The 19,173-nt window shown below is 33.8% G+C and overlaps 1 pseudogene; it reads left to right on the top strand.

The window, feature by feature from the left end:
* LOC149197227 (casein kinase II subunit alpha-like) overlaps positions 1–18,821 on the top strand; it is a 36,286-nt pseudogene extending 17,465 nt beyond the window's left edge.
* Positions 18,822–19,173: the final 352 nt, after the last annotated feature.

Genomic DNA, 19,173 nt, shown 5'->3' with positions numbered 1-19,173 from the left:
TTACATATGAAAAAATCTTTGAGTTAATTAGATTCCAAGGTTAAAATTATGATCATTACACATTTTTCATTTAGATATGTGATATGACTCATATCAGATGTAAATTTCTCATTAAGATATGTAATAAGATTCATATCATATAGATTTAGTTTACGTCTAATTATGAAAAGATCCTTGCGTTGTTCACATTTCAACACTAAAATCAAGTGATCACTGCAGATTTGTCATTGAGACATGTGATATGATGTGGTGTTTATTCATATCACACAGTAAAAAGCTAAAAGTGATATGTTGTTAAAGTTGGAGGGTATTTTATTTTCAAAATTAATATTAGTTTAGTTTCTATTAAGTTTTAAATTTAAAGTTAATGTGGAGTTTTAGGTTTAAAGTTAATGAGGAGAGATTAGAATAAAAATTATTTTTGGAAAATTAAATTATTTTATAAAAATATGGAAATTTAATTGACTTTTTTTTATAGTTTCAATAATAACATTTTATTATTAGTAAATTGTTTTTCCACTTCATAACTAAACTAAATTTAACTTTTAAGAAGGGTACATTTTTCATGATTTATTTTCATTTTAGTGGCCAAGGGTAAGCTATCCAAAATTTGATTGATAATTTGGAGGCTTTCATAGTCCAAAGCTAAAAAAATAACAATATCGAATAAAAGATGCATGAGGATTGAAAAAAGGGGAAACATAGGAATTGATTAATAGGGCCATGGTATCTAATCTACGAATTGTGTATTAAGCCCCAGCTAAAGTAATAACAACTTTATATTTATCCAATCCACCTTGTCAAAGGGTTAATAATTGGATAAATTAATTTGTTAGTAATTATAATTATTAATTAAAACATTCTGAGGATTGAAAAAAGGGGAAACATAGTAATTGATTAATAGGGCCACAACTTTATATTTATCCAATCCACCTTGTCAAAGGGTTAATAATTGGATAAATTAATTTGTCAGTAATTATAATTATTAATTAAAACATTTTGACTCAGTCAAATTATATTAAAAATAAAATAAAATTAATAATTATAACTATACTTAATAACTAAATCAACCTAGATCTATCTTAACTCTAGATCCACTAATCATAAAGAGAGATCAAATTTTTATTTTTTGGTTTAACTTTAAGAGTGAGTGCCGTGCTCCTAATATCCTAATTACCAACTCGTCACAAAATAGTAATAATAATTTGCTCTAAAACAAAGCTTGACCCCAAGAGTGTTGAGAGAATTGAACCTATGACTTCTCAACAACAAAGTTACTTTAATGGTGAGACTCAACCAATTGAGCTAACCCTCAAGTCTTTTTAAAAATGATGAGTTAATCAAATGATATATAACATTATTTAGTTATAAACCAACCTAGATCCATCTTAACTTTAGATCTATCAAGTGTCACAGGATGCACTAAAAACTCCATAGTACTTCCCCACATTTCTTGGATGGTAAATCAGGTAAACCATCAACCCTAATTAGAGAGTCTCACCTTAAGGGAATAAAAAAGAGTTAAACTCACGATCAATAACAATATCAAAAAACTTCACAAATAACTTTAAACCACTTACACCAACCCTTATATATAACCCATCTAAATCCATATTAACTCTAATTTTATTAAATATCAATAAATAAATATAGATAAACTAACTTAAAATATTTAAATATTAAAATATAACATTCATTACAAATATTAAAGTATATGATACATACAAATTTTCTATTAAAATATCATATCACATAAATAGTGATTAAATTTAATTTACATATGATTATGAAAGATGAAAAACTCGTGTTATTTAGATTACAAGATTAAAATCAAATGATCATTACAAATTTGTCTTTTAGATATGTGATATGACTCAGATCACATGTAAATTTCTCATTAAGATATGTGATATGATTCATGTCACGTAAATTTAGTTTACGTATAATTATGAAAATGCCGTTGCGTTTTCACATTTCAACACTAAAATCAAGTGATCAATGCTGGTTTGTCATTGAGATTTGATTTGTCATTGAGATACGTAATATAGGAGTTCTCTTTAAAAAGATTTTTTGGAAGTTTTTTTGGGTTTTTTCGGTCAATATCGGGTAGCAATTTATTGAAATCGCAAGTTTGATAGTTAATAATTTCTGCAAAATCAAAGCGTCTCAGCGTTTTTCAGGGTGCTGAATCCAAATATGCAGTTAAAAAATCATTTTAAATAATACAAATCAAGATTTAACCTCATTTTTTCCCACCGGATTTTGTCACCGGAATCTCCAAAAAATCGCACTAAAGACAACTCCGTGATATAAAGGGGATGTTTATTATTTATTTTTAAAGAAAAAGTGATATGCTGTTAAAGTTTAAAGGTATTGTTTTTTCCTAAATTAATATTAGTTTAGTTGGTTTAAAGTTAATGAAGAGTTTTAAGTTTGAAGTTAATGAAGAGAGGTGGGAATAAAAATTATTTCTGAAGTTTAATTAAATTTTTTATAATTTTAATAATAACATTTCACTAATAAGTAAAATATTTTTCCATAACAACTAAATTTAATTTAAAACTCTTATATATATATATATAATAATTTATTAAAATATTTTCAAATCAGATAAAAAATCACGACCAAGTCTATAATGAGATTTTTTGGAAGCCTTTCCGGTGGGTTTTTCTCGTCAAAATCCGGCAGCAATTTATTGGAATCCCAAGTTTGATAGCTAGTTTCTGCACAATCAAAGCGTCCCAGGGGTTTTTCAGGTGTTGAATCCAAATATATAGTTAAAAAACCATTTTAACTGCAACAAATCAAGATTTAACCTCAATTTCTTCCGTCGGATTCCATCACCAGAATCTCCAAAAAATCGCATTATAAACAACTCCAAAATCCAAAAATCACACTTACTCAACACCACGATTGCAAATTAATATTTAATATATATTATCTCATACAAGGTATATTTTCAAAGATAATCTATTTCAATGGGAAAGTGGTCGCAGTTTGGTTGGCAAATTCTAGAATATTGTCTTCCCGATTTCCAACACTTAGATTATGGATGAATGTAAATCTTTTAGGTAAGATGTGCCAAATGATTTTTTTTTAAATCCCAAATCTCTATGTGTGTTATGAATTATTTTATCATTCCCCAGTTCTTGGAGTTTTAAGGACTATTACGACATTATATATAATATATAATTTGCAGATAAGATCAAAACATTTGATTATTACCCATATTCTCTCCCGATTGGTGATTTCACGCGTTTTGTATTCCCAAAACTGTAACATTTTTTAAGACTAAAAGTTGTGTTGCAATAGGGCATGTGGTTGAGTCGAACGTCATTATCTAATTCGACAAGATGCATGATCAACTTACCTTGTAATTATGTGCAAATGTTATTAATTAAATCATATTATATATATTATTATTATATTTATATTTATTATTAATTAAATCATATTATATATATTATTATTATATTTATATTTATTATTAGATTGGTTTTTTTATTATTATTAATTTAGTTAATGAAATTTATAATGTTTAATCTTGAAAAAAAAATCAATATTATTGTAAAAGTTATTTTTCACATATTTGATTGGACCATAAACTTGAAAATTTTATTGTAGCCTTTGTGCCATGTAGATAATGTTGATAGTTTGGTTTAAGTTAAACAAACTAAACTAATCAACCCCTCGAATCTTATTATCCCAACAAGATAATGAGACAGTTTGTTCAAAATATACAAGGTAAAGTGCAAATATTTTGTTATTTTTGTTTTTGTTTTTGGATGTATTTACATTGCATATATATTAACTAAAAGAAAGGAGAAGCTGATAGGTATATACATCTGAAACATGATATTCACAATGAGATAAATGATTAACGGAGACTAAAAAAAGACAAAAATCAGAGTTGAATTAACAACGAGCTAGTCAAGATTTTAGGTCAAAACCTTGAAATCCTGTAGAGCATAAGTTGTGAAAAACCGTGAATAATAATATAACAAAATATAAGAGGTATACAAAGATAGAGATTGTAAAGAAAATAGATTAATTTTACTGATAAAGATAATAGTCTAAATTTTAACACTAGGTCTGTGGGAAGACCTTTGACCAGTTCAAAAACTCAAACTACTGCAACGTACAGGCTCATATACAACAATCAAGGAATCAAATAAGACTGGGAGCATGATGATCTTTCAAGCAAATTGTGAAATTGGACAACTTGTTTTCTACATAAAGATGATCATTAGCGCTGATAATTAAAAATCAAATCTTCTAAACAACAAGTAAATGATCGAAAAGAACACAAGATACCTTCCCAAATCCTTTTATAATTGAGAGAAGTCACCCTAATTGGTTCATTTAGAGATAGAATTGTTGTCACCATTAAGATCAACTCTCCAGTTTACAGAAAAAATATCAACTCTCCAGTTTATAGAAAATAAAATTAGAGGAATAGAAGAACAACTTAATATTGTTGTAGCATACCTCTTCACAACTTTTTATCCCTTTGTCTTCATAGATCTCTCCTAATTTTAAAGAGGTTCCTAGTGGTTCTCTCATCCATCTATGTGTTAAATTTCCTTGATTTTATACATGTTACTATGGAAATGTGCGAGATCCATGAATTTTGTGGAAAATAATTAAAAGAGATTTGAATCAGAATGGTTGTAATAGAGGATTGTATACTTTAAGACTATACATGACATTATTTCATGTTTATGTGTGTTAGATCAAAGCATACATAACACACAGCGGATTTATACTCAAAGACTTAGATGGCAATAGCAGAGAATAATTCACAAAGACAGATAAATGGAGAAACAACAAGATTACTTAGTCAGAAACAGCGGAATAGATAAAACAATCACTGGAGAACAAAAATTACTTTGCATTACTTAACAAGCCTAGACCTTGGCTTGCTTTCCTTGGCCAGAGAAATTACAAATTTATAGAGGCAGAAGAAGGATCTAGAATCCTGTATGTGATTCAAATGGAGATCTGGAATGATCTAGAAACTATTGGCGGTGTGGGAGGATCTAGAATCCTGGAGATCTAGAAAAATCTAATCTAGAAGGATCTAGGATACTGCGTGAATTTGGTTTCACACTTAACATTCTCCCACTTGAAGCCAAATAAGAGTCATCAAGTCACACCGAGTCCTACCATGCCTCTACATAACTCATGTTTATTTCGTGGTAGAATCTTAGTGAGCATATCAGCAGGGTTCCTATCTGTATGGATCTTTTCCAAGGATAATTGTTCTTCCTCCAACACATGCCAGATCCAATGGTACCTTAAGTCAATGTGCTTGGTTTTTGAATGAAATGCTGGGTTTTTCGCCAAGTGAATGGCACTCTGACTATCACAATATAACACATATTTGTCCTGCTTTATTCCTATCTCTCCTAGGAATCGCTGCATCCGCAACATTTCTTTACAAGCTTCTGTTGCAGCTATGTACTCTGCTTATGTTGTAGAGAGGGCTACTATTCTTTGTAGTCTTGACACCTAAGATACTGCTGCACCTGCAAATGTATACAAATAACCTGCAGTGGACTTTCTGGTATCCATATCTCCAGCCATATCTGCATCTGTAAATCCTTCAAGCACAGTCTCATCATGACCAAAACATAAACAATAATGACTAGTACCCTTGAGATACCTCAAAATCCATTTTACGGCTTGCCAATGTTGTTTGCCTGGATTGGTAAGGAACCTACTCACTACTCCCACTGAATATGCAATGTCTGGTTGTGTGCATACCATGGCATACATCAAACTTCCAACAGCTGAAGCATAAGGAATCTTGCTCATCTCTTATTTCTCCTTGTTATCACTAGGACATAATTTAGTACTTAGCTTGAAGTGGGCTGCAAGTGGTGTACCAACTGGCTTGGCATCCTTCATGTTAAACCTGTCAAGCACCTTCTTGATATATTTTTCTTATGACAACCACAACCTTTTGTTTTTCCTGTCACGCATAATCCACATGCCCAATATCTGCTGTGCTGGTCCCAAATCCTTCATTGCAAATTTTCTACCCAAATCTTTCTTCAACCTATTGATATTATTCTTATCATGCCCAACAATCAACATGTCATCCACATATAACAATAATATGATATACTTTCCTTGATCATACCTCTTGATATAGACAAAATGGTCAGCTTCCAACCTCTGAAAACCATGTTCCAACATGAATGAATCAAATTTCTTGTACCATTGTCGAGGTGTCTGTTTCAACCCATAGAGACTCTTCTTCAACCTACAAATAAGGCCTTCTTTGCCTTTTTCTATGAAGCCTTCTGGCTGCTCCATATAAATTTCTTCCTCCAATTCACCATGAAGGAAAACAATTTTTACATCTAACTGTTCACATTCTAGGTCTAAAGTAGCAAGTAGACCAAGAATGACTCTAATGGATGACATTTTAACAACAGGTGAGAAAAATTCAGTGAAGTCAATACCTTCTTTTTGGGCAAAACCTTTCACCACCAGTCTTGATTTATACCTCTCCTTCTTTTCGTCACCTTCATGCTTAATATTGTACACCCATTTGTTTTGTAGAGCCTTTCTACCTTTTGGGAGGTTTACCAACTCCCAAGTTTTATTTTCCTGCAAAGAGTTCATTTCTTCTTCCATTGCTTTCTTCCATTCTTTACTGTGCTCGACTTTACAAGCTTCTTGAAAACAATTAGGTTCACCTTCATCAGTCAACAAAATATAGTTTGAAGGAGGATACCTTTGTGAAGGCTTATGAGGCCTAGAAGATCTGCAAACCAACTATGGTGGTGCATTATCAGGTTCGATTTCCTGTAAAGGTTCCTGCAATATTCCTTCTTCTTGTTGTTCATTATTTTCCACTTGTTGTTCTTCTTGCTCTTGAATTTGATGTTCATTTTCTTGTATTAGTGGTATGTTTTCCTGCTGCTCTTCAAACTTGTTAATAACCTTCTTAACCTCCAACTCACCTATAGGCCTCTTGAACATTTCTGACTCATTAAATATAACATCCCTGCTTCTAATAATTTTATGTTTGACTGGATCCCATATACGATAACCAAAATCTTCATCCGCATATCCCAAAAAAATGCATTTCATAGATTTATCATCTAGCTTAGTTCTACTTTCTTTGGGAATATGTACAAATGCTTCACATCCAAAGATTTTCAAGTGAGAATAATTCAAATTCTTACCAGTCCAAACTTCTTCAGGGATACCACCATCCAAGGCTGTAGTTGGAGATCTATTTATGAGGTAGCAAGCAGTCCTGACTGCTTCAGCTCAAAAATTCTTCTCCAAACCGAAATTGGACAACATACTTCACACCTTTTCCATAATGGTGTGATTCATCCTTTCTGTGACACCATTTTGTTGAGGAGTACCAGGCACAGTCTTCTCATGCTTTATGCCAAACCCGTTACAATATTCCTTAAATGCATTTGAGCAATATTCTCCACCATTATCTATTCTTAAACACTTCAACGATTTGTTAGTCTCTCTTTCAACATCAACATGGAATGTTTGAAAAATTCCAAAAACTTCACTTTATTTTTCATAGTATATGCCCAAACCTTCCTGGATGCATCATCTATAAATGTTACAAAATATGATGCTCCTCCTAATGATTTGATGTTAACGGGCCCAAACACATCTGAGTGCACCAATTCTAACACATTTTTCTTTCTGTCATGGCCACCTCTAAGGAATGAAACCCTTCTTTGTCTACCATATATACAATGCTCACAAAGATCAAGAATGTAGGATTTCAAACCTGACAATAAATTTTTATCAACAAGGATTTTTAAGCCCTTCTCACTCATGTGACCCAAATGCTTATGCCACAGATCTACTGAATTTCCTTCTTCTGTGACAGCAGCCAAATCTGATTTTCCTATCAGTGTCTTCAATGTGTATAATGTCCATGTCTTGGGTCCTTTGGCTACAACCAATGCACCTTTGCTAATTTTCCAGCCCCCTTTTCCAAAGCTTGTCGAATAGCCTTCATCATATAGTCATCCCATAGAGATTAAAATCATGCGCATTTCTGGTACATGCCTGACCTGTTTCAACAATATATCTTGTCCATCTTTCATCTTGATCTAGACATCTCCCACTCCAACAATATTGCAAAAATGATTATTCCCCAAATGCACTCTACCATAATCACCGGGATTATATGAAACAAAACTATCTTTGCATGGAGTTACATGGTGAGATGCCCCAGAGTCAAGGATCCAATCAAAGCTACTGCTAGATGTATATACACATGCATCCTCTACTGAAACAGTAAACAACGCATCACCATCTGTGGCTACAGTAATAGTCTCACCTTCATTTTTGTTGGATGACTTGTGATTTGTACTAGATGGTCTTTGATCCTTTTGTCCTTTTTTCCAGAATGGAAATTATTTCTTCATGTGCCCAAGTTTGCCACAATGAAAGAAGATGATTCTGCCTCTCCTTGATTTTGATCGGCTTCTTGATCTTGATCGCCCTTGCCGGCCTCGATCCATTCTCCTACCACGATCAGCTAGAGCTAGAGCCTCTCCTCCCTAGTTTTCCGCAATTGACTTGCGTCACAGCTTCTCATTCATTAAACTATTGTTTACATCATCAAACTTCAGGGTCCCTATAGTTTTTGAAGTGCTCATAGCTACAATTTAATTTTCCCGGTTGTCTAGCATAGAACACATTAGTAAAATAGCTCTAATTTCATCATCTAAAATGATTTTAACAGAGGCAAGTTGATTAGTAATAATATTAAATGCATTCAAGTGCTTAGAGACTGAAGAACCCTCCTTCATTTTGACATTATAAAGCTTCTTCATCAAGAACACTTTGTTTGATGCTGTGTTCTTCTCATATAGATCATGGAGCTTCTTCCATAATCCTTTAGCCGTCTTTTCTCTGGACACATTGAAATAAACATTCTTTGCTAAATATTGGTGGATTGTTACAATCGCCTTTCTATCTAGCTTATTCCACTCTTCATTTGTCATTGATGAGGGTTTATCTGTTGTGCCCTCAATCGGCAAATACTGATCCTTTAAAATCAGTATATCCTCCATCTGTGATTTCCATAGGGAAAAATTAGCCCCGCTCAACTTCTCCATATCTGTAACTTTTGTCTCCATTTTCAATCAAATTCATGCCCCAAAACACAAAAAACTCCACTTAAAAATAAAACTTTAATTATTACTCTTTAAAATTTAGTAATAATGACCTTCCTCTTTTTAAAATACCCTTTTCAAAATTCCCGCTCCTTTTTAAAATATACTTTTCAAAATTCCAACATATAATTATATATGTTTCATAATAAATATAAAAGCATATATAATGTTTTAACCTTTTCACATTTCACACATACATATGTTGGTTTGAGAAAAAAAATTGACGTATACGTGCAAGCTTGATGTAAAAAAAAACTTACAAACACCATGTTTCAACTCCAATCTCCATGGATCTCCACCTTTCAAACTCCAGCAACACGTTTCAACAGATCCTTCAACAGCTCCAGGAGTAACAACCAACGTTTTAACGAATTCTCCCAAAGTAAGGCGATGGCAATAAGCGGTTTTCACAGTGGATATTCGACCCTAGCTCTGATACCCGTCGTCAGAGACACAATTGCTGTTACACCAAAACCCGCAGGTGTTAGTAAACAGACACATCGCTAGTGTTAAGCACATGCCACGAAACACAGGGGAGCGTTGGATCAACACTGCCATTAACGGGGAGCGCAACAATGTGATCCATATGTGCGAATTTTATGAACCCAAAATCTGGAGTTTGACGAATTAAGCATCCAAGCTTATCTATGGAACTTCTCTGTGGCCCATTCGAGTTCCTCTTCTTGGTTACAAATCACTAGTATGATTCGTTTTTTCAGTAAGAGTATGATTCATTGTTTAGTGGTTATGGATCACTCGTGAATTATCTATGATTTCTTAGTTACAATTTCCTCGACATTATGGTTCGATAGTGGTTGTTTAAATTCTTTGTCAACGAGTTCTTGACATTCAACTAATTTTGGTCATATGTATCGTGAATTCATACAACAGAAGTTGCAGGTATGATAGAGGATGCCACTTGTAGTGGATGACGCCATTCAGGGATTATACACTTCTCAAAATGAATGTAGCACAAAGTCATAAACTGGTTTTCATGACAGGAGTCCAACTTTTGGTATCATATGTAGCATGGTTGTGCAATACAATTAGCAATGATTCAAAGATTAAATATGTAATAAAGTGAACTGAATTTTGTGACACATAAGTCTTTGGTTCAATGTCATGATCCAAGTCTAAGCTCAGTGATCTGAGTTGATTATGATATGAACTTTGTATGATGATCCAAGCTTCTCTAAGCCTGATATTCTATCAGGCATGATGATGAGGAGATACATCCTTAACATTTGAATGATGATTGAGGCCTAATATAAGTATGAAAGAAATAGTCCAAGTTGCACAAATCAAGTCCAAGGTTTTTACATTTTTGTTGAAAGAGATTTCCTTATCTATGAGATAAATGTCAATTTTGTGGAATAGATTCTCGATGTAATATGATACCTAGTCTCTTCTATACATAAGTGAAGATTGAATCACGATGAAAAATTTTTCTATCTTGTTGTCTTGCTTAGAGATATCTCATAGATATTTTCTTGATCTTATTTAGAGTACCTTTTGGAATCTAAATTAGAGAGACCCAATACACCGAAATATCTTGCAATACAAATCTACATAATGCTAGTCTACCAACTCTAGAGAGCCATTTATTATACCAACTTCTAATTTTGAGTTTCACTTTTGCAATGAGCTAGGCCCAATCAACTTTCCTATGATTGTTTGGCTTAAGCATGTAACCCAAATATTTCAAAGGGCCCCCAAAAGGGAGAGGCGATTTTGAGAGAATCCCATTGAAAATGTCAACTTCTCCTTTATCAAGTGCACACCCAAGAAGGGTATATTTTTCATGATTTATCTTCATTCTAGTGGACAAGGAGAAGGTATCCAAAACGTGATTAATAACATGGAGGCTGCCATAGTCCAAAGCTAAAAAAATAATAATATCTTCTAAGAATAAGAGATGCATGAGGGAGCAATTTTGTGTGATAGAGATACCTTTTATAAGATGTCTCCGTTTTTCATCCAGAATGGCTCTAAATAGAGCTTCTATGATGAGGAGGAAGAGAAGAGAGGATAGGGGGAATCCTTGATGAAGTCCACTCTGAGGACTGAAAAAAGGGGAACATAGGAATTTATTAATAGGGCCATGGTGGAGGAGTTGATACACCATATATCTAATATACAAATTGTGTGTTGAGCCACAAATAAAGTAACAACAACTTGATATTTATCCAATCCACCCTTGTCAAAGGCTTCTCATAAATCCACTTTATAGATGATGGCCTTTTGTTTTGTATGTGAAGGAAGTGAAGAGCCTCCTGTGCTAGACCAATAGCCTCATGGACTTGATGATGTTTCAAAAAATTGAATTGCTCAAGGGAGTTGTGCTTCGAAAATGGAAACTCATAGGGAGATGGGATGAAATTTATCAAAGGAATCAACCTTGAATGTTTTTTTCGAATGAGGGACAAGAAAGTGGAATTAAAAGGAGAAATGATCCTTCCATTTAATCTGGAGTACTCTATAACTCTTTTCAAGGCCTCACCAATGAATTTAAAGCAAGCCAAATAACTTCAATGGGGAGTCCATCCAAGCCAAGACTTTTATCTTTTTGAAAACTATTTAGTACCATTTCTAGCTCGTATTTAGTGACCTCCCTCATAAGATCCAAGTTTTCTTCTTCATTTACAAACCTTGGGATGAAGTCAACAATAAATATAATTTTATCTATATTTTCATTTTCATTATTTTTTAAGATATCTCTGAAATAGGAGCATCCTTCACTGGCTATGTCCTTGAAGGTGGAGGCTTTTGAGCCATCAGATTTTGTAATTTCCCAAATAGTATTAATAACATTTTTATGATTGGCCACTCTATGAAAAAACTAAGTGTTTTCATCCCCCACCTGAAGCCATAAATCTTTGCTTGTAAATATCCACTCCTTTTCCTTATTGAGTATAAGGTTCCTCCTCTTTTCCTCAAGAGATTTTAGGATTTTTTTTGTTCTTCTGAGAAGATTGAATGGTCCAAATTTTCAAGGAGGTCATGCAAGCTCTTCTCCACTTCAATTATTAGTTTCTCGTCCTAAATTATGTTTTCCTTGGCCCAGATAGTTATGGTTTTCTTTTTTCTTTTTAAATTCTCCTGAAACTGAATTGTTGGTGGGGGGGGGGGGGTGGGCGGCGGGAGGAGGGACCATGTTCTAGTTTGTAGAAAACTCTGGACTCTCATATTTTTTCCATAATGGAGGGGTCTTCTAACCATCCTTTGTTTAGCTTGAAAGAGCTCACTAGCTTATATGACCCTATTTTCAAATCGATAATGATAGGGTTATGATCAAACTCCCCTTCGGAGGTTATCCATAGCCTAATTTGCAAATTTGATCCAAGCAACCTTCCAAAACAAGAAAACATTCCTCTTTGCTATGTGGTCATCCCCAATTTTGTTGTTTGACTAGGTGGGAAGGATTCTTGAAGGGAGGATGTCCACCAGAATCACTAATTCTAGAATATCCACAAAATAATTAGCTAAGGAATCATCATGGTTTGAATGCCCCCATATTTCTGATTGACCCATGGTGAAAGTTAGGTCACCCACAATGCATAAAATATCTGATCCAAAACATGACATATTAAAAATGTTCTACCAGAAGGGCTTCCTGTTAGCGTAAGGGTTGTAAATATTTAGACCAATGAAAAAGAATCTATTGGCCTTGTCAAAGAGAGATGTAGCTAGGCAAGAAGAGGAAGCCCATGCCACAACACAACACATGGGAAGGCCTGCTAGCTTGAAATGAGCCCTCCAGGTTTTCTAGCAACATTAGTGTCGTGAAAAGACTACTTGGGGAGAGGGCCAGAGAGAATTGATTCTGCTTTGGAGCCTTCAACCATCATTTCTTAAGGAAAGATAACCTAAGGGGATAAAATCAAAACTAATCTTTTTAGGGCCAACATTTTTTTGGGGTTGGCCAACCCTTGATGTTCCAAGATAAGATTCTCATCCCGAGATCTTAGCGAGGTCCTAAGCTCTAAGTTCCCCAAGGATGGATTTATTCATTATTGATTTAACCTTCGATGATGATTGTTTCATGGCTAGTGATATGAAGGATTTTCTTCCCTTTCTCGAGCTGTGTGGAAAAGCGTCATCTAAAAGCCTCAGGCCTCCACCCAATTCAAGAACAGAGTATGCCAATGTTAAGTCATCAACGACTTTATGGGAAACCTAAGAACACAAGAAATATGGATAAGAGACCACAAGGGCCTAGGGGAGAAGAGAACCACCCAACATAAATGGTATATTTTAGATAGGAGACATATTACTTGAGGGGTAATTAGGGGAAAAAATGGGAATAGTAGGGGGGGGATGCAATATTTTGAAGAGCAGATATTGAACAGGTGGTAGAGGACATGAGGGATGAAATATTCATACAGGGTGAGGAAACAACATCAGAAGTAAAAGAGGAAGGAGGAAGGAGGAAGTGAGGAATTCATACCCAACATCGAGTCCCTTTTCTTCAAAATTTGCAGGTCTGCGATCTCTTGAGCCTGTTCTAGGGGGGGTCTGTTATTATATTTTCTCCTTTTCATCCCAAATATTTACAAATGAATAAAATTTTTATATCAAAATTTGAAGCGTTTAACTTCGAAAAGTCAATAAGTTAGTAAAGTTTATACATTAATATAAAGTTATATAGAAACTTAAAAAATGAAGTTATAAATACAATTTTTTTTTTACTATGATGAATTTGTAACTTGTTGGAGTAATTTGGGAGTAGTTCATGATCAATATAGTAGCTTTCATTGTAACACTAGGAATATCTCCAATAGTCCGTAAGCAAGATATACCAAGAATTTATGACTTAGTAATAGTCGAGACTCCATAAGGGCGTGGGAGCCTACTCCTTGAGCCTTATCACAAATGACCAAAGATCTCCCCCGTGGCATTTGAAACTATGTGGAAGAGATAACATCCCATATAACCAACCACTTGGTCATCTCAAAAGGAGACTACACACTTACTAATTACACTGAGAGATGCTCCCCAGCACGGTATGTAAGAAATGTTATAATATCCTATCATGTCTTGTTATGCTATGTAGACATTTTGACTAACTCAAATTTCATAAAAATAAAAATTAAATTAAATTAAAAAATTAAATTAAATTAAAATAATTAATTAATAAATAAAACAAAATAAATTATTAATTATAATTACTAATCAAACATTTTGACTCGGTGAAATTACATTAAAACTAAAATCAAAATAAAATAAAATAATAAAATTAATAATTATAATTATACTTAATAACTAAACCAACATAGATCCATCTTAACTTTGGATCTATCAATCATCAAGAGAGATCAATTTTTTTGAGGTGCAAATCTCTTTTAAACTGAAAATAGATTTGATCCCTCTCAACACTTAGTAAATCCAAAATTAAAATAAATCTAAACCAATTTAAAGGATATCACAACAATGTTATATAAGTATTTATTCTATAAATAAAGAAAATTATAATACATGAGTTAAAGATAAATGTTCATCATAGAATTTCCAACCTATAAAATTTGTAAATTAAGTAATTGTATTCCATAATAATTTTTTATTATATTTATATTTATATATGTTGAAATTAATATACAAATTTTAAAATAATGAAATATAATTGTTAAAGTGAATTTTTTATACACTTTATCTTTTAATAATATATATATATATTTTAATTTAGTTTTTAGGATGTAAAACATTGAACAAGGCATGTTATATATAATTTTTTTGGTTTAAATTTGAGTTGTGTTAACCTTATAATGGTATTAGTAGATAGAATTAACCTTGTGTCACATGAGTATGAAACCACCCTAATTACCAATTCCACTCATAAAAAGTAATTATTATTATTTAATTTGAAAATGATGATTTTTTTTTTCTTTGTGATTCACATTCACGGGATCTGGGGATGGATGATTGCTACATTCACAAAGTCACTTTATGCTAACTGATAAAAATAATAATTAAATCAAATAATTAATAAACAAAATAAAATAAAATTAGTAATTATCATTATTAATTAAAACATTTTGATTCTGTCAAATTACATTAAAAATAAAATAAAATTAATAATTATAATTATACTTAATAATTAAACCAACCTAGATTTATCTTAATTCTAGATCTACCAATCATAAGGGAGATCAAATTTCTTGAGGTGCGAATCTCTTTTAGAGTGAAAAGAGATTTGATCCCTCTATACACTTTGTAAATCTAAAATTAAAATAAATCTAAACCAATTAGGAAAATATTACAACAATAGTATATAAATGTTTATTCTATAAATAAGGAAAATTATAATACATAATCTAAAACATAAATGTTTATCATAGAATGTCCACTCTATAAAATTTGTAAATTAAGTAATTGTATTCCATGATAATTTTTTATTATAATTATATTTATAGATGTTGAAATTTATATAAAATTTTTAAAAATAATGAAATATAATTGGAAAAGTGAATTTGGTATATACTTTATATTTTAATAGAGTAATATTTGTTTAATTTAGTTTTCACGATGTAAAATATTCAACAAAGCATGTTATATATACTATTTTTGGTTTACACTTGTGTTAACTTTAAGAGTGAGTGTGGTGCACTTAATATTTATAATGGTATTAGTGGATAGAATTAAACCATGTGTCAACGTGAGTATGAAACCACCCCAATTATCAATTCCACTCGTCACAAAAATAATAATTATTACTTAATTTTAAAATGATAAAATTTTCTATGTGGTTCACGGATTTGGAGATAGAGATCGATGACTGCTACACCACGACAATTACCAATTCCATGACTGCTACACCACCCCAATTACCAATTCAACGGTGATTGTTACACCACTGTAATTACCAAAATTACCAATTCCACGACTGCTACACCACCCCAATTTTGTTACACCACCGTAAACCAATTCCACGACTGCTACACCATCCCAATTACCAATTCGAGGGTGACTGTTACACCACCATAATTACTAAAATTACCAATTCCATGACTGCTACACAACCCCAATTACCAATTCGATGGTAACTGTTACACCACCGTAATTACAAAAATTACCAATTCCATGTCTCCTACACCACCCCAATTATGTTACACCACCGTCAACCAATTCCACGACTGCTACACCACCCCAATTACCAATTGAAGGGCGACTCCTACACCACCGTAATTACCAAAATTACCAATTCCACAACTACTACACCACCCCAATTATCAATTGGGCTGTGACTGTTACACCACTGTAATTACTAAAATTACCAATTCCACCATTGCTACACCACGCCAATTACCGATTTGACAGTGACTATTACACCGCCATAATTACCAAAATTACCAATTCCATCACTGCTACACCACCCCAATTACCAATTCGACGATGACTGTTACACCACCGTAATTACCAAAATTACCAATTCCACGATTGCTACACATCCCCAATTTCCCATTCGATGGTGACTGTTACACCACCGTAATTACCAAAATTACTAATTCCACATCTACTACACCACCCCAATTATGTTACACAACGTAAACAAATTCCACAACTACTACACCACCTCAATTACCAATTTGATGGTGACTGTTACACGACCGTAAATACCAAAATTACCAATTCCATGACTGCTACACCACCCCAATTACCAATTCAACGATGACTATTACACCACTATAATTACTAAAATTATCAATTCGACGACTGATACACCACCCCAATTACCAATTCAACGGTGACTGTTACACCATCGTAATTACCAAAATTACCAATTCCACGACTGCTACACCACGCCAATTTCCAATTCGACGGTGACTGTTACACCACCGTAATTACCAAAATTACTACACCACACCAATTACCATTTTGACGATGACTGTTACACCATATAAACCTCAATTACCAATTTGATGTTGACTATTACACTATCGTAATTACCAATTCCATGATTGCTACACCACCCCAATCACCGCTTCAATGGTGACAATTACACCACCGTAATTACCATAATTATCAATTCCACGACTACTACACCACCCAATTACGGATTCGACGGTGACTGTTACACCATCATAATTACGGTAATTACCAATTCAACGACAGCTACACCACCCCAATTACCGATTCGATGGTGACTGTCTACACCACCCCAATTGCCAATTCGACGGTGACTATTACACCACTATAATTACCACGAAGCTTGACCCCACCATAATTACCGTAATTACCAAGTCCATGAATAATACACCACCCCAATTATCGATTTCGTAATTACCACGGAGCTTGATCCCACCGTAATTACCAATTCCATGACTGATACACCACCCCAATTATTGATTCCATAATTACCACCACCGTAATTACCACGGAGCTTGACCCCACTGTAATTACCGTAATTACCAATTCCACGACCTTTACACCACCCCAATTACCAATTCTGTAATTACCATGGAGCTTGAACCCACCGTAATTACTGTAATTACCAATTCCACGACTTCTACACCACATTGTTACACCACAGTAATTACCATGTTGGAGATAATGGATAAAGCTAAACTTAGATTATTGTTATAGTGAAGATAGGATTGAGACTCTAATTTTAGATCTCAAATCCTAATATCCAGGGAGTGGTTCAAACCACCGTGATTGTGAGAAAGCCTATATATATTAGGTTGTTCTTCTGATTGTATACATAGTGTATCTTGTATGAGTGTTTATACACTCTCCAGGTATTTTTATCATGGTATCAAAGTTGCAGGAAGGAGAGGCTTGTATGCTGAGTTGAGGAACGTGACATCATCGCGGGAAGCTGAAGAGTAATCGCGTCGACATTGTGGCTGACTCTGCATCGTTGCAGGATTTAGATGTACATCTGTGACTAGTCGTAGATCCAAGAAAAATAACTGCGACGATTGTGCTGGCTGTGTTTTTTCTGGCTTCCATCTGAGAAGGCTACGCATTGGAGGGAGCGATTTTGGCTACGCATTTTCATTTTGTGTGTTGCGTTCTTCAAAGTATTGGGATTACGAATCTCCCGTTGTGCCGTGGGGTGATCCGGATGTATATCAACTGGTGAGAAAAGCGGGCAAGGGAAAGTACAGTGAGGTATTTGAAGGGATCAACACTACTAACACCGACTAGCAATGTATTGTCAAAATTCTTAAGCCTGTCAAAAAGAAAAAGATTAAGAGAGAGATCAGCATTTTGTAGAACCTTTGTGGAGGACAAAATATTGTGCAACTTTTAGATGTGGTTAGAGATCCAAAATCTAAGACACCTTGCTTGATCTTTGAATACGTAAACAATATAGATTTAAAGTTCTCAGATCATGATATACACTACTACATTTTTTAGCTTCTCAAGGCACTGGATTACTGCCACACACAGGGCATTATGCATCGAGATGTGAAGCCGCACAATGTGATGATTGACGATCAACAACAGAAACTTTGCCTGATAGATTGGGGACTTGCAGAATTTTACCACCTGGGAAAGGACTACAATGTTCGGGTGGCTTCCAGATACTTTAAAGGCCCAGAACTGCTTGTAGATCTAGAAGAATATGAATATTCTCTTGATATGTGGAGCCTTGGTTGTATGTTTGCAGGAATGATTTTTCAGAAAGATCCATTTCATTAATATGTGCATCAAAATTAGATACTGATAGCGTTTCTAGCTTGTGAGATGTCGATTAGTTGCTCGTCACCAAAGCCGAGGGCACTAAGACCTGCGTGGCATAGAAGCCACAGTCTACAAGGTTCTACAGTTGAGGAGCTGCCAAAGGGAGAAGTTTCCTGCCCGCGTGGTAATGGGTTTGTTGGAGCTCGTTAGAGGACCGTGTGGAGTCGAAAAGAAATCTCAAAGCGAGATAAGCTGGACTTTTCCAATATGTTTGCACTTTTAGATATATTTGATCTTGATGATATTTTTTTCATCAGGCATAGTGGTTTTATTAATGACCACGATTATCAAGAGATTCTATATGTTCTAA

The sequence above is a fragment of the Pinus tabuliformis genome, chromosome 2_2 (assembly GCF_031772625.1).
Source record: "Pinus tabuliformis cultivar Carrire ecotype Pingquan chromosome 2_2, CPIR1, whole genome shotgun sequence".
Classification (NCBI taxonomy): domain Eukaryota; kingdom Viridiplantae; phylum Streptophyta; class Pinopsida; order Pinales; family Pinaceae; genus Pinus; species Pinus tabuliformis.
The sequence above is the reverse complement of the archived record's forward strand: the minus strand, read 5'-3'. Positions and strand labels throughout refer to the sequence as shown.